Genomic DNA, 20,722 nt, shown 5'->3' on the forward strand with positions numbered 1-20,722 from the left:
TGTATTTTCTAACTTATTTTTATTCAACATTGTTTTTGGGGTCTTTCAATTAATACATACAGAACTAGCTTATTCATTTAAACTACTCTGCAATATTCCATTGCATAACTATAAAGCAATATACTTTTTCTTTGGTAAGCATTTAGATTCTTTCTAATTTTTCCTAATAAAAAAAGCTATGATGAACTTCTAATAAAGTGTTTCCTTGTGCATATATACAAGAGTTTCTCTTGACTAAAGAAGATTTTAGATTTAACTAATTCTCTTTTACTAATTTCTTCTCTTAGGATTTTTGCCTCAAAGTATCTAATATGTTAGCCTCTCTGTCCTGTCCGAAACTTTGTAGCACCATGGACTGTAGCCCACTAGACTCTGTTTATGGAACTATTCAGGCAAAAATACTGGAGTGGGTTGCCATTGCCTTCTCCAGAGGATCCTCAATCTACGGATTGAAACTGGGTCTCCTGCATTGCAGGCAGATTGTTTACCATCTGAGCTACCATCTAATATGTAGCCATGTTAAAATATTTAATATTCTTTATCTGTTTCATGCTTGAGTAATAGTAACTTTAAAGGACCTAGAATACAACATAGAGAGAATATGAACAAGAATGAACGTGCTCAAGTTTAGATAATATAACGGCATGAAAAAAAAACTAATTATATGAAAATATTTTAAAAAATTGAGTGAAATTTTACATTAACAATTAGTTTTTCTCACATGCCTCTATCTTACCCATTCCATATGCAGTTCAATTTCTGGGAGTATGTTAGACAGCCCAATCACTCACAGGCTTCCATAACATATGTGGTGGAAAATGTTACCTCATAGCAGCCAAACCATACCCAGCAGAAAATGCTGTTAAGTAGCCTCTACTGGCAGCCAGATTCATCTGGTCTATGAAAAGAATTATACTATTGAAGAGAAGTACTATATACTTGAAAATTTTTCCTGCTATTATCAGTTAAGACAGAATGGTTTAAAAACCATCGATTTGTTCAAAATATTATAAAGATTCCTGATGTTTTTCCCACAAGCAACTTATTTTTCAATGCTTGGGATACATTTATGGGTTCAGAGTCATTATATTTTCTGTATCCCACAGGCTTGCCTGTTGAGAGTTGTTCATTAAAATGTTAACAGAGTTAGTGAAAATCCAGAACTTGGGAAAGGTGGACTTTAGTCCCACCTAAAGTAGCCCCAAAGTAGCAGTTTGATTGGAGACTATTGTGAGTCTCTTCCAAGATAAGGTAAAGTGTCAGCTGGTCTCAGGTAGTTTTTTCCAAAAGGCTGGATCTCATTTTCAACTGATACTCTTTCTCTCCATAACTTGTTAGATGTTATTTTCATGAAGTGCTTTTTATTCATGTCAACCCTAAATCACTGCAGACCGTCTAATTTCTTGTTCATATCTTTTAAAAACCTCTTAGGTGGTCCCACATCTTGGGCAAGTTAGTGTAAATTAGGCGAGAGCAGGTTTTCACATTCTAATGATTATGAAGACACTGAAACAAGTATGTGTACCTCTTAAGAGTTAAGCATCATTTAAATATCTTAATTATTAGCATTTGCAGATGGCATGGGAAAGATTAAAAATTGAAACTCCAGGGCATATAATTCATATATCAATGTTCTAAAATTCTAATCAGAACACAGATATTCTTGCAAAGAATGATAGCTACCTATGAACTTCACATCCTACCTACAAGAGTCCAAATGGAAAAAATTATGTGAAGTCTTAAACTTTAATTAACATTTTTAACTTTAATATTTTCACAATATATAGGGTGCTACCTAAAACAGAGGTCTTAACTGTAAAACATGAAAACCAAATTTGACTCATTGATTTAAAATAATAAATTGTATGTCATGGAAAGGGTAGATCTAGAATCTATAAGCAGTCCGGAAAGGCAAACTTGGAGAAGAGGTAAGAGCCAAGGGAATCTAATAGAAAAATCAGCTGAGGTCTTCACTGGTTAGCACCTAGTTAGTCAAAGGTGTCCTCTTCTGTCCTTTTGCTACTGAGACAGATTTCTGAATATATGCCTTTGTATCATTTCCTCCACCAAAACTCACACAATGGAGCTTTCTCTTAAATGGGAAATAGGTTTGGATGGAGAACAAGGCAAATATGTTCACATTTTCTCTACATAGCTCATCATATCTTTTGGCCATGATTTTCATGAACTGTATAAATCTGTTTTTGTTGAGAGTCCAGCTTCAGAATAAAACAATATTGAACACGGTGTTATAGCAGTCCTGTGGATCTCAACTATTCAAACATGAGGAATTAAAATAGAGGCCTTTCTGTTAAGCAGTTTAGTTGCCCTTAAAATGTATCATTGATTAAGGAAACCCTGTGGGGTTTATTACTTCATCTCTGTATTATGACAAGCATTCTGTAATGACCAAGGAATTAGGAAAACTTACTTACTGAGTAGAAATCTGATGAGCACAATGCTTATATTATATACCAAAAAAAGATAACATGAAAAATATGAGTATATTTATAGGTACTGGAGGAAGATGTTTTCTCTAGTAGGAAATTTCAAGTTTGATTTATTTTACTAATTAGTGACAGAAGATATAAAGAGACAATGTAAAATAAGAATCATAATCCTCTAATTTTTGAAGTCAGTCAGAGACAACATACTTAACCTAGGGAAACATCTGCTTGAAAATTTAAAAATTTAACTTAAGCGTCAGGATGTTTTTCTATATCTGGAATGTTAGTGAAGTTTTTAAACATGTGGACGTTGAACTGGGGTTTTCTTTGATGTTCATCGTGAGGCAGTTGGAGCCTTTCCCATAAGCTCAGATGCTGACATTCCCATTGTCTTCTGTGCCATGAGTCCTCTCTACGGAGGGCCTGCCCTTGGTGGCACGAGGCATAGTCTCCTGTCCAGGAGTCTGAAGATAGAAATAGATAATCTGAAAACCAGATAATGTCATGGCTAATCACAAATTGATGATGGTGCTTTTGTTGCCAGGCTGGAGAGGTAGTGCTGGAATAAAGGCTAGGAGTCATGAATCAGAAGGGGCGCTTCCTTTTACAGACCACATTAATGGATAAACATTGTGCTTTTATATCTGTCCATTGTACTTTCTGGCGAGGTAAAAAGGGAGTTTTTTTTTTTTTTTCCACCAAGTAAAAATTATGTGGGTCTGGTATTTCTCTTTGCAAAATAATTTATTTCTGGCTGCACAGTATTAATTTTCAGGCTGTGAAACCTGGCTTTGATTCGAAACAGATCTTTGGGAAAGAAGGAGCTTGAATAATAGAGAAAATAACTCCGTAAGGAAGTATATTATTTCTTGGAAGGATCTTGCTATCCATTCAAGTGGTTTCTTCCAGCTTTCACATCCAGGAAAATTGTCTCCATATATAATTATGAGGAACAAAGCTATGGTGAAGTAGATGGAGGCTTTTCTCCCTCCCTCATCCTTCACCTTGCAATCTCACTGTAATGGCTGTGATGAAATAAAAGCATAGGAAAGTATGCTATAAAATAGAGAATGCCCTAAAATTGTTTATTAATAGCCACAATAGCCTCAGTCGTGCCACCAGCAGCCGAGCGTTCATTAACAGCCAGACACTGTGTTAACCCGGGTCTCCTGCACTGCAGGCAGATTCTTTACCAACTGAGCTACAAGGAAAGCCCAAGCTCTAAGTAAAGTTCTTGTTTTATACTCATTTTACAAATAAGGAAACTGAGTTACAGAGCCTCACTCAAGGCCATGGTTGAGTAGTTTGTGAAGCATAGATGAATGGTTGTGAATCCAGAATTGTCTGACTACAATCCTATGCTCTTAATTATCGTGCAAAGTGCTTCTATCTGCATATAACACTAGAGCCCCAAACAATGACAGTTCACCTGTGAAGATTTCCAGGTAGAAGATAAACTGCTTGAAAAATCTCAGTGCTGTGTGGAATAATTGTATATACCTTTTTGAATATATATACCTAATTGTATATAGCTCATTATCATGAGTCGCTTCAAGGAGAAATCTTGAGAAAGCTAATCCTGTGACTGTCACCTCTTTTTTTTCCCTGGTTCAGCCACTTACTATCCTTGTGATGTGGGCAAGTTACCTAACTTTACTGTGCCTTAGTTTTCTCATCCCTCAAATGGGCATAAAATAGTGCTTAAGTCACTGTTTTGTTCTGATGGTCAGAAAAGTAAAAAAAAAAAAAATGTAATGTGTTTACAATAGTGGTATATTACTCTATCTCTGATGCTGGGAGGGATTGGGGGCAGGAGGAGAAGGGGACGACAGAGGATGAGATGGCTGGATGGCATCACTGACTCGATGGACGTGAGTCTGAGTGAACTCTGGGAGTTGGTGATGGACAAGGAGGCCTGGCGTGCTGCGATTCATGGGGTTGCAAAGAGTCGGACACGACTGAGCGACTAAACTGAACTGAACTGAACTCTGTCTCTACCTCTACACATGCCACAATTTACATGTCTATTTCCTTGTATTGCTGACAAAATCCTACACAGGACTATGGTGTGTGTATGTGTTAGTTGTTCAGTCATGTCCGACTTTTTGCAACCCCATGGACTGAACCTCTCCAGGCTCCTCTGTCCATGGAACTCTCCAGGCAAGAACACTGGAGTGGGTTGCCATTTCCTTCTCCAGGAATATGGTATTATATGCTTTCTGTCACTAATTATGGAACGTCAGATTTTAGGCTTTAAAAAAATAGATGTGATCTTCAATATATAGAAGAATGATGCAAGGAAAAACAGAAGAATGTCTGAATTATGATCACTTACAAATATTTTCAATATTATTAGCAATTTAGGCAATAGTTTGGCAGCTGCTAAGAAAACTTGATGCTGCAAGCATGTCATAAGTTTCTGAAGTTCCTCATGATATTTATGATAGTAGTGATGTCATCTGGAGGAAAGCCATCTTACACAAAAGATACCATTTTATTAAATCTATTCCAGGCAGCCATGTTTGAGGATACGAGGGACTCATCTGCTGATAAAGTTAGATAAGTGTTTGCCAAAGTGCATTTCATCCCACACTAATCTTGAGGAATGCTATTGAATGAAAATATTTTATGAGCGAGTAAATTTTTAACACTGCCTATGATAGCCTTCTCTTGGCAGTTAATAATGCACATAGTATGCTGAGGGCTCCTGAAAGTCATGGAGTTTTCACCCTCACATGCACACACGCACACTCTTCCTTTTTTTTTTTTTTAACTCAAATATATTTGATCACAGAATCCTTTTTTTGACATAATACTCAATACTCTGTGGAACTGGTGTTCCATTGACCACATCTTGGGAATTACTGAGTTAAAACATATTTCTGGATCTCAACTCAGTGGGTGTATTTTGTCATGAAAAGCCCTTGACACCCTAGACTCCGTCAGCTGTAAGCCTCTAATTTGATCTTGATTACTACAGGAGAATGACTCAGGAGGCTCAAGCTGTTCCATCAAATCCTTTTGACTTAGGGCCAGTTGCTGAAACTCTCTGGACTTTATTTTCTGATCTCTTCATCACATGGTCAAATAGTCTCTAAGGGTGTTCCATCTTTAAAAGTTGTTACTGAAAATAATTGAAATTTAAATAATGCTATGTAGTTCTCAACATGCTTTTCTATGCCTCCTCTAGAATGGCCTGGAAACCTTTCGGGAACCTGGCGGCAAAGCGCACCACCTAACCTAGCAGTGCAGATTAGTTTGCAAGTTGACAGAGCATTAAGTTTTGCCTTCTGTAGATAACGTTTCTGGCTTCTCGGGCACTTGGCCAGCATTGTCTACAGTTCCAGGACAGCAGCCCCTCTCGGTATTGAAGTAATGACTCTTCATAGTCCACCTACTCAGAGAGTAGAAGCTAAGCTGCTGGTATGACTTGAAGTCAGCTGGATCATCATGCCGTAGAGTGCCTGATGAAAGAGAATTTCCATAGCTGAGGTGTACTTGCTCACTGGGAGTAGTGGAAATTCTAAATCCAGTTGGACACGCAGCCATCTGAGACGTGGTGGCTCCTTTTGGAGGCATATCGAAGTGGCCACTGAATTTGATAAACTGGACTTCATTTATTAGCTGAATAAAGGGGTTACAGTCTTGAAACCAGGAAAAGAATAAATGTATTTAGTAAAGAGTATTTAATGCAGAGTAAGAAGCATTAAACAGACACAGGACACCGCCCCCAGTGTTAATGCCACTGTGAGATAGCAGACTGTGGTGGTTAAGAACACGGGTGTGGGAGTTGTATACATTTGTCATTTAAATTCTGGCTTTGTTATGCACCATTTTGGGACTCTGGGCAATTTGATTTTTATTTTATTTAACTCACCTAAGCCTACTCTTGAGGCTTCCCAGGTTGCTCAGTGGGTAAAGAATCCGCTTGTAATGCAGGAGATGCAGGTTTGATCCCAGGGTTGGGATCCCCTGGAGGAGGGCGTGGTAACCCATTCCAGTATTCTTGCCTGGGAAATCCCATGGAGTCTGGCAGGCTATAGTCCATGGGGTCACAAAGAGTCGGACACAGAAGTGACTGAGCACGCAGGCCTACCATCATCTGTATAGAAAAGCTATTCATGCCATCCAAATAAAGTTATTGTATAGATAACTTTAAATGTTGTACTGCACAAGCTTCGTTTTAGGCACTGAAAAAGGATAGGGATGCTTTATAGCTTCAAACATAACCTCTTAAAGAACTCTTGCCCTTACACGAAAGGCAATCTCCTTTTCTGTTTCCTCGTGGTGCTGGAAGACAGCTCCTCCAGTGTACATCAATGGAACTTTCTGGGATGATGGAAATGTTCTTTGCGCTGCCAGTGTGGTAGCTAGCCACTAACCGCATGTGGGTCTTAAGCACTTGACCTGTGGCTAGTGTGACTGAGGAACCGAATGTTTGCTATATTTAATTTAAATTTAAAGTTTAAATTTAGAAAGCCACATGTGGCTAGTGGCTACTGTTTTGGACAGCATGGTTACAGATTATAACAAACCACATTGGTGTGAAATTTATAACTGCTGAAGTTTCTTTCTCTTAAAATACTGTTTCATGTCACAGACAAATTCTACAGTTTAAAAAGGTGATTGTGATCCCTTAAAAAAACAGCAAGGTATTCTTTCCTGGTGAATGTCATCAGTCACAGTACTTAGAATTTTTCTATGCAAAGAAGCCTCCACACTGTGGAAGAAAAAATATTCAGTAGAAATACCATGGGATCTTTCGAAACTCACTGAAATAATGATGTGTTTATGATCAGGTATTTGATTATATTAATCAGGGTCCTGTAATAAAGCAATACCACAGCCTTTGTTTATATGGTTCAGTTCAGTTCAGTCGCTCAGTCGTGTCCGACTATGCGCGACCCCCATGAATCGCAGCACGCCAGGCCTCCCTGTCCATCACCAACTCCCAGAGTTCACTCAAACTCACGTCCATCGAGTTAGTGATGCCATCCAGCCATCTCATCCTCTGTCATCCCCTTTTCCTCCTGCCCCCAATCCCTCCTATCATCAGAGTCTTTTCCAATGAGTCAACCAAAGTGCTGGAGTTTCAGCTTTAGCATCATTCCTTCCAAAGAAATCCCAGGACTGATCTCCTTCAGAATGGACTGGTTGGATCTCCTTGCAGTCCAAGGGACTCTCAAGGGTCTTCTCCAACACCACAGTTGAAAAGCATCAATTCTTCGGTGCTGAGCTTTCTTCCTAGTCCAACTCTCACATCCATACATGACCACAGGAAAAACCATAGCCTTGACTAGACGGACCTTTGTTGGCAAAGTAATGTCTCTGCTTTTGAATATGCTATGTAGGTTGGTCATAACTTTCCTTCCCAGGAGTAAGCGTCTTTTAATTTCATAGCTGCAGTCATCATCTGCAGTGGTTTTCGAGCCCCCCAAAATAAAGTCTGACACTGTTTCCACTGTTTCCCCATCTATTTCCTGCGAAGTGATGGGACCAGGTATCATGATCTTCGTTTTCTGAATGTTGAGCTTTAAGCCATCTTTTTCACTCTCCTCTTTCACTTTCATCAAGAGGCTTTTGAGTTCCTCTTCACTTTCTGCCATAAGGATGGTGTCAAATTGTAAATCCATCTATGGAGGCAAGCTTTTTGATTGTATCCCTATTTATTTATTTATGTTTGGTTTTATTTTGGAGCATAGAGATATTTTTCATTAAAATGTACTATTTATGTTAATATGCAGTGGGATTTATAACATTTTTGAATGAATACAAATTTTAAAAGTTTCTCAGTTTTAACTTGTAATGCAGTAGTGTTGATAGATATAACCCACATGAGTAAAGGCTTTTGGGGAAAGTCAATAATTTAAGGATCCTGAAAACCAAAGAAGTTTGAGAGCTGCTGACCAAAAGCATTCTTAGGTGGATTTTTCTGTTAATTGCTGCAGAAATTGCTAATTTCTTGAATGACTTGGAGTAGATTTTTTTGTCTACTTGCTCTGTCAAATGTGAAAAGATTCCTCTTATAACTTTAAGCTTTTCTTGTTTTTCTGAAACTTTGCTCTTGATATTTCATTGTAGTTTTACTGTATAAATCTTATATCTTAATGAATTGTAATTTTTAACCTTATGTAATACTTTTTTGAACTCAGTGATTGCTTTCTGTACTTGAATTCTATTCTATTTGATGCTATTACTACTTCTGTTTTATATCATTTATATTTTCCCTAATTTTTCTCTGTCTTGTTTTCTACTCTTCTTGTCATTTCATTTTGATGGTTTTCTTATAGACAGAATAGAGCTAAGTTTTGTTACTCTAATCAGATCTACAAATGTCTTTTTCTTTGATTAAAAACTACTTATGTTTGTGTTTATTGTTATTTCAGTATATTTGGTTTATTCTCATTATTTTACTTTATGTATAAAAATCATTGTATTTTGTAGTTTGTCTTTTCCCCTTTGCCTATCGTTTTTGGCTTAATCACTTATATTTCACGCCTCTGCTTCCACTGCTCTTCTTCCTTAATTAAGAAATTCTGTGAAGTGAAATGTTAGTTGCTCAATCGTGTCTGACTCTTTGCGACTCCATGAACTGTAGCCCGACAGACTCCTCTGTCCATGGGATTCTCCAGGCAAGAATACTGGAGTGAGGAGCCATTCCCTTCTCCAGGGAATCTTCCCAACCCAGGGATCAAACCCGGGTCTCCTACATTGCAGGCGGATTCGTTACCATTTGAATGACCAGGGTAGCCCTAAGAAATTCTGTATTCTTCATTAAATTAATGATTACCATTGTATTGAAATCTCTTTCCTTCTCTTACACCTGTTGAGCAGTATAGAAATTAAATAATGCCTATTCCTCTCATTCCTAGACATTTTACTTTTTTCACATCTCCCAGTCTGAAGTTGAGATCTTAGTAAATTTTTTCCAAGTCCTCATTATGGCAAGTATCTTCCCTATTCTTCAGTTCCTGAAATTATCATTTTAGGCTACTGTCTTACCATGTAGGCTCTTTTGTTTCAAGAATCCTTTATCAAAAATTATAAATTAATAACCTATAAATGTTTTTTCACTGTATTTTAAATCTCGACACTACAAATGAGAAAACTGCTGCTGCTGCTGCTGCTGCTGCTGCTGCTGCTAAGTTGCGTCAGTCATGTCCGACTCTGTGCGACCCCATAGACGGCAGCCCACCAGGCTCCCCCATCCCTGGGATTCTCCAGGCAAGAACACTGGAGTCACTCAGTCATGTCTGACTCTTAGCGACCCCATGGACTACAGCCTACCAGGCTCCTCCGTCCATGGGATTTTCCAGGCAAGAGTGCTGGAGTGGGGTGCCATTGCCTTCTCCACAAATGAGAAAATTAATGCTAGGCTATTCTGTCTTCGTTGTAGATAGCCTGTTCTTTCTTTCTGGAAATGGAAAAATTCTTTTCTTTCTGATCTTAAGGTTCAAATATCTAGAGATCTCATGGGCTCTTTTTTTAAAAATATATCTTTTCCCCATTATTCTTGTCTAGGACATTCTGGTCTTCAGTCTCTAACAAGTCTCACCTTTCACTTATTAATTTCTCAGGAATTTTGCTCTGTGTTGCAAGCTGTTTCTTCCATCTGATCTTCTAGACAACTAATTTAGCTTGAAGCAGTGACCGTTTGTTTTTCTGTTGAGTTTGAATATTGAAAGAGTGGTGGCTCAGAGGTTAAAGCATCTGCCTCCAATGGGGGGGGGGGGGGAGGCCCAGGTTTGATCCCTGGGTCGGGAAGGTCCCCTGGAGAAGGAAATGGTAACCCACTCCAGTATTCTTGCCTGGAGACTCCCGTGGACAGAGAAGCCTGGTAGGCTACAGTTCACAGGGTTGCAAAGAGTTGGACACGACTGAGCGACTTCACCTTCACCTTACTTTCTTAGGCCAAAAAAAAAAAAAAGAATGGCTTTAGTCTTTTAATATGTGTTTGTCTATTCATGAAGCAAATCCCCTTAGTACCTAGGCTAGTCAGGCTCCCTGGCTTTCTCTAGCAGTTACAAACTTGCCGTCTTTGAAAGATACGGTCTTTTTTATTTTACTGAGCTGGTATGGTAGTACTGTAACCTTCCTGGTGAGTGGTCACAGGGGCATCTTTTGCTCTTGAGCCTCTCCTGGTGCTTATGTGCGGGGAACAGGAATACGGCTCCAACCAGAGAGCCAGAAATGAGTCATTTCCCTAGTGTAGGCCACCACCCGTGCTAGGCCACCCCTGCCAGGAGGATCTGGTGACTACCTGCTGTTCTTCATGTAGCAAGTACAAAGGCAGGGCCTCCCCCTTTGCAAGTCAAGTAGAGCCAATGATAGATGCTGCTGCTGCTAAGTCACTTCAGTCGTGTCCGACTCTGTGTGACCCCATAGATGGCAGCCCACCAGGCTCCCCCGTCCCTGGGATTCTCCAGGCAAGAACACTGGACTGGGTTGCCATTTCCTTCTCCAATGCATGAAAGTGAAAAGTGAAAGTGAAGTCGTTCAGTCGTATCTGACTCTTAGCCACCCCATGGACTGCAGCCTACCAGGCTCCTCCGTCCATGGGATTTTCCAGGCAAGAGTACTGGAGTGGGGTGCCATTGCCTTCTAATGACCTATGGTATTGTTTGCTGTTCAGTATTTCCTTAAAACTCCCCAAAAGCTAAAACCCCAGGATCACATGGCACTTACTGTCTTCTCAGGAGAAATCCCAGCCCCACCCTGCTAGTTAGATGTTATATTGGAAGTTCTATGTCAGGACCAAATCACAGAGAAGGGCTTTTGTTTTCCAGCTGTATATGTGTCACATTTCCAGGTAAAAGCTGTGGTTTACGAGGTTTGGTTGACTCAATATATATATATGTAGCTGCCTGTGTGATTCAGGAGGAAGTGATTTAGGCAGAAATATCAGAAAGAAAGCAATTGCATGCATATTATTGCATCTATATTATTATATAAAGTGTCTGTCATTAAATTGTGCCTAGTATTTTATTTTATTCACTGCTGCTTTAATCCAGTCTTGTGATCTCATTGTATTTGATTCAAGGAATGTATAAGGTCCATTCAGACATTGGTTTCCATTGACTGTTTCTGACTTCGTTGATAATGGGTAAATGTTTTGTGAGCCTGTATTACTTTTCCCTGAAATTATTCAGGCTTACTTAATTATATAGTAGGTTTTTCTTAGATACCATAAAATTGGTACTTTATTGATTTGACTTGCATATTATCCATCTTGTGTGTGAACCATTTATGTCTGTGGGTCCCTGGTATTTTCATCTTTTTAACTTTTTTCCTTCAGAAGTGACAGTATCTGTCTGGTTAAATAATCTTACTAGTTTATAATCTTACACAATTTCTGTCATCCTTAAAGTAAGTTAATTGGTTTTGCTCTTGGGAGAGTGCACTTTAAGTTCATAGGCAGTGAGTTTTAGGACTACATCTCTAATGGCCCTCCTCCTTATGAAATGTGACATCAAAGATAGCAATTTTGTTTGCATCATTGGCCAGCACCTAATTATCTTTCCTGCCTCTTCATTCTTCAAGTGCCCTTTGATGTCAGCAGTAGCCTTGTGCTTTGAAAGACCAGAGAATGGTGAAAGGGGTTCTTATTTGCTAAGTCCACATTCTGCTGAAATATTAAGTAACAGTATTATGTTAGAAACAAAATGCAATACAACTGTGGTAATTAAAGTAATTACTCATCTATTTGCAGAAGCAGGGTCTTTAATGTTTCTCTGTTAGAGAATTCCTCCCTAAGGTAATCTGGCTAGATGTAGACTCATCTTTGGGAAAAATCAGAAACAAAGCAAGACTGGACTTGCCTGTTGGGAGTTAGGAGGTTGTACTTGGGCTGGGAGGAGGCATTTGTGGAAATGTGACAGTATTCACTTAAATGGTAAAGGGGTTTGTTCTTTTAGGAGATAGCAAAGTTACCAAAAGTTGAGACTGAATATTCTGTGTCTTGGGGCCTAGCAGATGCAGCAGGTGTGAGGTAGATGGCCAAGTCCAGTGTCACTTCACTTTCTATCAGCTCTTTGATTCTCCACATATTACTTACTGTATGATTTTTAGTTTTTTCATGGGTAAAAATGACACACACTTTTTTTTAGCACTTCAAAATAAATTGAGATAGTTTATAGAAAGAGTCATTATAAAGTGCCTACTTTAAAGACTTAATTTTCTTCTCTTGCTTGTTAATACATGAGTTGGCCTGTCAGAGATACCATTTTTCACTCATTGAATGAACACGAACCATTTGCTTCTACTCAGTGTTGGAAGGAATGGACTACTGTTGGAATGGACTGCTGTATATTGGTTACCATTTACTCAGAGAGCAATTCTGTAATATTTTTCAAACTGGCTAGTTGAGCCAGCAATTGCAGTGCTAGGAATCTACCTTATAGAAAACCTGTCAAGCTATGCAGTAAAGACCCATGCAGCATTCTGTGCCTTTGTGGGCAGTTGTGAACAACAGAAATACCCATCCCAAAGAAGGTGAGCAGTGTGGAAAGGGGATGTTCCAGTGCCCTCAGTGGTGACTCTGTATATAAAGAAAAGACTCAAGGTTTTTTTTTTTTTAATTTCGGTGTTAAAAACTCAAGTTTGTTTTATTTAAAAATGATTTCAAAGTCCTGGTTATTTTAGGAATTTGTAAAAAAAAAATGTTTAACTGTGTAGAACATATAATGTGAAATTTATCATCGTGATCATTTTTAAATGTACAGATCCATGGCATTAAATTGTTTCACAGTGTTGTGCAGCTATCATCACCATTCATCCACAAAACTGAGACTCTGAACCCATTAAACACTAATTCCCCACCTATTCCTCAACCTCTGACAAGCCCGGTTCTACTTTCTGTGTCTATGAATGTGGTTATATTCGTAGACACAGACATTTTATATAAGTGGAATCATTCAGTATTTTTTCCTTTTGTAACTGGATTATTTTACTCAGAATAACTTCCTTAAGGTTCATCCATGTTGTAGCACGTGTCAGAATGTCTTTCTGTTTAAAGGCTGAATAATATTCCATTGTATGCATTTTGTTTATTCATTCATCAGTCAATGGACATGTAGGTTGTGTCCACCTCTTAGCTATTGTGAATAATGCTGTTGGATACATGGTTGTCCAAATATCTCTTCAGATTCCTGCTTTCAGTTCTTTAGGGTATATTCCTTGAACTTTTAAATTTAGCTTATAAATATCACTCATCTATTAATAAGTCTGGCAGATTTTAGTAGTCACTCTAAGAGGCCTTTAAATAGTATTTGGTTCCATTTTCATATGTTGTTAATGGAACACCTCCCTACCTTTTAAACTGCTATAATATATAGAATATACCTAATATCTCCCTTAAGTACTTAAATTATATACCTTAAAAACCTTTTTAAGTACTCAAATAGCTCTCATAAACCTAATTAAAATTTGAATGTCTAAATACTCAAACAAATTTATAAAAATCTGAAGTTCATTTAAATGATCCAGTTTTGTATGTAAGCATAGTCACATTTTAACATGAAAAATCACAACTCTAAATAAGTTACCTAATTATTAATTTTAAATTGTGCTTACAGGGCAATCTAATAGAGTGAACCAGATGCCATTAAACATTGTTTAGTTGCTAAGTCGTGTCTAACTCTTTTGCAGCCCCATGGACTGTAACCTGCCAGGTTCTTCTGTCCATGGAATTTTCCAGACAAGAACATTTTGGTATTGGTTTACATTTCCTGACCCAGGGATCGAACCCATGTCTCCTGCTTGGCAGGCGGATTCTTTATCACTGAGCCACCAGGAAATATTGAAAGTGAAAGTGTTAGTCTCTCTCTCAGTCGTATGTAACTCTTTGCGACCCCATGGACTATAACCTGCCAGGTTTCTCTGTCCATGGAATTCTCCAGGCCAGAATACTGGAGTGGATTGCCATTTCCTTCTCCAGGGAATCTTCCCAAGCCAGGGAACGAACCCAAGTCTCCTGCATTGCAGATGGATTCTTTACCACTGAGCCACCAGGGAAGCCCCAGGAAACATTACAGGTGCATAAATTTTGCACAGGTTCTTAATTTAATGGCTTTGATTCTCTTCAACATTTCTGTACTTAATTCTAAAATTTCCTGAGGTTGGCAGTTGTCCATCGTAGAAGATAATTGCTGTCTCATTTATCTGAGTTAAATATTTAGACCCACCATGAAGTCTGGACTTGAAGACATTCAGGTAAATTTTATTGAGACTAAAGAAACTATATAATTTGAGGTGTTGCCTTCCCTGCCTGCTCCAGTTATATCTGTGATCAGAGATTTCAGCTGGCAGACTGACTAGATAGATTCTCAATTAGAACCATAATGGGATGCAGTCAACCTTATTGTCATTGCTATGTCAACAACTCCATTACTCAAAGGAGGCGGTCATGTCACCAGGATCGTTTGACTTAGGTTTCACACAGTCCAGAGATCTGCATTGTACTCAATCCTGTCTGCAGTTCCCACACAGGGTAATTGCTGGATTGCATGTTGGGTTTCTTTGGTTCCTGAGAATGGAAATGCTGCCTTCTTGCTTAAGTTCAAAGACTGTGGAACTTGATGGGAAATCTTACATATTTTCACATACTGTCTGGGATCAGGGAATTCTGTATACCAAAGTGGGGAATGAATGGAGTTTTGAATATCTTTAGGGCATTATTTGACTGCACAACTCCAAGGGATGTCATTTACATTAGAGTAGTTGTGGGTAGCTTTCCTGAATTATGCAGTGTCCATCTGTGCAGCTGTGGACCATAACTGCATTCTACTGACAGTTAAATAAATAATACAGTTAACTAAATAATACCACTTGGACAGCTGATGTATGGCTATCACTATGACTCATTTCCCTTCTCTTCTGGGGCTTTTTGGGGACGCCTCATCTGTTGACCTTACTGCTTTTCTCACTTATTATCTGTCCATCTGTTCCTTTTCTCACTTCCCATCTCATCCAGTGTAGATTCCACAGTCTATAAATGTGTCCTAACGCATTTGCTGTTCTGAATCTTTTTCTTCTCTGGTCCTGGATGCACCCTTATCTCTCAGAGAGTTTCTCTGCTGCCTAGAGCTATTGGAAAAAGTCACAACACAGACAGACGGAGCCCACTCTAAGTTCCGTCTTGTTCATCCACCACAGAGACGTGCTGGATGTCCCCTGGGAATCCTCTGTGGATTCTTAAGACAGCTCCCTGTCCTGAGAGGTATGTTCGATGTCCATTTCAGTTAGTCCATGACCTGACACTCCAGCCAACTTCTGCCAGCGACCTAGCGTCCACCTCCTGCTTCACAAGGAAAGGAAAAGGTATCCGAGAGGTCATGACTCCTTCTCCTCTGCTGTATAAAATGCCGACCTCTCTGTGCAGTCTGCTCTTCCTCCTTTGGGTTACAAGAACAGGGCTTTTGTTCTTCTATCTAAGGATAGCTCCTCTACACAAATTCTGGTTTCACTCTCAGCCTGATTCCTTAGGGGTCTCGTACTAGAAATTATTGTCTTTTAGAAAGCCTTGTCTCTTCCACAAAACAAAAAACAAAAGAATAAATAAGCAAAAAACGAAAACAAATTTTTTTCTCTCAATCCTAAAGCCCCTGCAGATCTATGCTAGTCTTTACCTCCCGGAAGCCTATCCAAAGGTTGTCTGGTTGTCCACATGATGATAGTGCTCACCTTTGTTACCTAGCACTGTTTAGCATCTCTAATTATACTAAGAGGACTTGAGAAATACAGCAGAATTCTCAAATATATTGAATTGTATTCGTTTGAAATAAAATGGTAACATAGGCTATAATAATGATAGAAAGCAGAAACTATTAGCAAGGATGTGGAGGAATGAGAATCTCTTTCACTACTGGTAGGAATGTAAAATCATGAAGTTATTTTGATAAACAGTTCGACACTTTTAACAGTGAAACATATATTCGCCATCAGATCAGATCAGATCAGATCAGTTGCTCAGTCGTGTCCGACTCTTTGCGACCCCATGAATCGCAGCACGCCAGGCCTCCCTGTCCATCACCAACTCCGGGAGTTTACTCAGACTCATGTCCATCGAGTCAGTGATGCCATCCAGCCATCTCATCCTCTATCGTCCCCTTCTCCTCCTGCCCCCAATCCCTCCCAGCATCAGAGTCTTTTCCAATGAGTCAACTCTTCACATGAGGTGGCCAAAGTACTGGAGTTTCAGCTTTAGCATCATTCCTTCCAAAGAAATCCCAGGGCTGATCTCCTTCAGAATGGACTGGTTGGATCTCCTTGCAGTCCAAGGGACTCTCAAGAGTCTTCTCCAACACCACAGTTCAAAAGCATCAATTCTTTGGCGCTCAGCCTTCTTCACATCCATACATGACCACAGGAAAAACCATAGCCTTGACTAGACGGACCTTTGTTGGCAAAGTAATGTCTCTGCTTTTGAATATGCTATCTAGGTTGGTCATAACTTTCCTTCCAAGGAGTAAGCGTCTTGTAATTTCATGGCTGCAGTCACCATCTGTAGTGATTTTGGAGCCCAGAAAAATAAAGTCTGACACTGTTTCCACTGTTTCCCCATCTATTTCCCATGAAGTGATGGGACCGAATGCCATGATCTTTGTTTTCTGAATGTTGAGCTTTAAGCCCACTTTTTCACTCTCCACTTTCACTTTCATCAAGAGGCTTTTGAGTTCCTCTTCACTTTCTGCCATAAGGGTGGTGTCATCTGCATATCTGAGGTTATTGATATTTCTCCCGGCAATCTTGATTCCAGCTTGTGTTTCTTCCAGTCCAGCGTTTCTCATGATGTACTCTGCATATAAGTTAAATAAACAGGGTGACAATATACAGCCTTGACATACTCCTTTTCCTATTTGGAACCAGTCCGTTGTTCCATGTCCAGTTCTAACTGTTGCTTCCTGACCTGCATACAAATTTCTCAAGAGGCAGATCAGGTGGTCTGGTATTCCCATCTCTTTCAGAATTTTCCACAGTTTATTGTGATCCACACAGTCAAAGGCTTTGGCATAGTCAATACAGCCCAGCAAAAGACTAATACTTGGTTATCAGATGTGATACATCCGTACAGCTGGAGAAGAAAATGGCTACATCCTCCAGTATTATTGCCCCTTGAATTCCATGGACAGAAGCGCCTGGCAAGCTACAGTTCATGGGGTCGCAAAGAGTTGGACACAACTGAGCAACTGATATAATATCCATATAGTGGAATATTATTCAGTAGTAAAAAGAATTGAAGTGCTGACTCATGCCACATAGCAAGCATGAATAGTCCTCAAGAACATTATGCTAACTAAAAGAAGTTGGTCAGATAAAAAAAAAAAAAATTCACATACTATTTGACTTCGTTTCTGTGAATATTCCAGAAAAGGCAACTTTATAGTGAGTGACAGAAAGATCAGTAGTTGACAGAGCCTGAGGATGAGCACAAGGAATCTTCTTGGAATAATGCAAGTGTTCTAAAATTGGGTTATGGTGATGGTTGCACAATTTAATAAAATTTATGGAAAATTATTGAATCTTTCATGTAAGATGGGTGAATACATGCTGTGTAAGTTAAACTTAAAGGAATTTAATTTTTGATGAGTTCGCTAATTGTACCAATTCTTTAATATGAATAAAAGTGGAATTATATTAGAAAATCAAAATAGCAATGTTTATGTTTCACAGGATAACTTTTTTTATTTTTTTAAATTTTTTTATTTTTATTTCTTTTAAAATATAAATTTATTTTAATTGGAGGTTAATTTCTTTACAATTCTCTTCATCACGTGGTAGTGAGGAAAATATCTATTTACAGCTCACTGAGTCCAGCATACCAGTTGTTAAGTAGCTTGCTCCATTTTGTCCTTTGTTAATGCACTGCACCTCTGACCTTCTCTATGAATGGTTAGCATAGTATACAGTAACATTTTACCCAGAGTGAAACTGTGATGAAATGTATAGCCAGTCATAACATTTAATTAAGGCCTCTCAGTACTCTTTGACCATAGTTAAAATGCTAGTAAAGTCTGGGACAGAATGTTTTTAATCTGATCAGGAAATTTAAATCTCTTTTCAATATCTAATATTTGTTCACATTGTACTTATTAGTATTTCTGGAATAAGTAGGTTACATTGTAAGTTTGAAAGCAAAATGTAACCAGATAAGAAAGTAGATTCAGTGCAGTCTTAAAGAAGGGAAATACAAGCAAAAGAAATAAGGAATGGTTAACTCTGTTCCTGGAAAGGGGGGTCTGGGATTGATTATTTAGGGCTTCACCTGGAAAGGTTCTTTGCAGAGGATGTTCTTGTCTAGATAGTCCTCTTCTCCAAAAAGAGCTAAAAGGACATAATTTTAAGAAGGTGTTGTAGTTAGAAGAAAAGAATTTTTGACAAATTGATTTACTTAAGAATGAAATTAGGACTCTATTCAGGCTTCTCTGTGGGAATCCTAAAAGTGTACAGAATGTGAACATAGGTATATATGAGTGAATCTATCAAAAAGTAAGCGTGTTAGATTTTTGGTGAAGAATGGACTTTCCCCTACTTGTTCAGGACTGGATATAGTTTATCATAAGTCTGATATTTATTTAAAAGGGGAAAATAATGTGTTGTCTGAAGGATAATAGAGTATGTTTAAAAAATTTACAACCTAGCAATGTGTGATGTGGGGAGGGAGCATGTACAAGGTTGACATATCTACAAGTATAATACAAAGCTTGTCTTCTTCAAAAACGTGATTTGTAGCCAGCACATCTGTTGTTCTTATGTAAGGGATTAAAATGAGCTATTTTTGTTGAAGTTCAGCTGCAGAGTAACAGAATGTTAAACCAACTTGCTACAAAGGTTACCTATTTTGGAGTTTGTTTCCTTTGTATTGAACTTTTAAAATGTTTTTCTTTTTCTCTGACAAAGCCTTATTCTTCATTAAAAAACAGAATTTTTTTGCGACTTTAAGTTGTATTTTTGTCATGTTACAGGATTCAGATGACATCTAAGTTGTTCTAGTTTAGCATTTCGAATGTTAAATTAGGCCCAAGTTTGATTTTTTTTCCCCCCAGGAGCAGTTTTTCATAAAAATGTTACCAAAATTATTGACTATTTTTCCACTGAATGTAACGTTGTTTTGTTTTTACAAAAATCTGAAATAAACTTGTCTGGCTTTCCCCTTCACATAGAATTAGGTTATTTGCATAAAGGCTTATCAGGAAATCCTGAATATCACCTTACATTCCCAAGAGTTAATAAACTGTATGCGTACAACCTTTGTTGAAAGGAGGGGAAAACTTTTTTGCGTATTTTGTTGTAATTCTGTAAATGTTAGTCATTTAACTGGTCAGTCTTTAGGAGAGTGATGCTTCTGTGATTTCTTGTGTCTTTCAAAGTACAAGCAATAAATTAAAAGCTTATTAATGAACTGTGGTGTTGGAGAAGACTCTTGAGAGTCCCTTGGACTACAAGGAGGTCCAACCAGTCCATCCTAAAGGAGATCAGTCCTGGGTGTTCATTGGAAGGACTGATGCTAAAGCTGAAACTCCAATACTTTGGCCACCTCGTGCGAAGAGTTGACTCATTGGAAAAGACCCTGATGCTGGGAGGGATTGGGGGCAGGAGAAGGGGACGACAGAGGATGAGATGGCTGGATGGCATTACTGACTCAATGGACATGAGTTTGAGTGAACTCCGGGAGTTGGTGATGGCATGCTGCAATTTATGGGGTCGCAAAGAGTCAGACATGACTGAGCGACTGAACTGAACTGAACTGAATGGTTCAGCTCTGCTTAAAATAATACATATTTATGTATGTGTATGTATATATGTACTAATCATCTTATAAGGTCATTATAGCATGGAAAGATAGAAATGCCCAGCTTTCAAGTTGCTTATAGTCTAGATCAGTCCTTCTTAAACTTTAAGGTGACTGTGAATCTCCTAGGTGACTCAGTGGTAAAGAATTTACCTGCCAATGCGGGAGACATGGGTTCAATCCCTGGGCCATGAAGATTCCCTGAAGGAGGAAATGGCAACCCACTCCGGTATTCTTGCCTGGAGAATCCCCACGGACAAAGGAGCCTGATGGGCTATCAGTCCATGGGGTAGCAAAGAGTCAGACACAGCTGAGCGATTAAAACAATATCAACAGTGGATCTCCTAAATATCTTGGGAAATGCATATTCTACTTCAGTGAGTCTGGGATGACAGCTGAGTTTATCTCTAACCAGTTCTCGAGTGATGCATGTGTTGCTGGGCCCATGAACCACTTTGAGATGCAAGGGCCATCATAGACTATTCTT

The 20,722-nt window shown here is 38.7% G+C and overlaps 1 protein-coding gene across 2 annotated transcripts in view; it reads left to right on the top strand.

Annotated features, from left to right (window-relative positions):
* FBN2 (fibrillin 2) overlaps window positions 1-20,722 on the top strand; it is a 222,825-nt gene that overhangs the window by 38,118 nt on the left and 163,985 nt on the right. The gene's annotated exons all lie outside the window — the stretch shown is intronic.

The sequence above is a fragment of the Bos javanicus genome, chromosome 7 (assembly GCF_032452875.1).
Source record: "Bos javanicus breed banteng chromosome 7, ARS-OSU_banteng_1.0, whole genome shotgun sequence".
Lineage (NCBI taxonomy): Eukaryota > Metazoa > Chordata > Mammalia > Artiodactyla > Bovidae > Bos > Bos javanicus.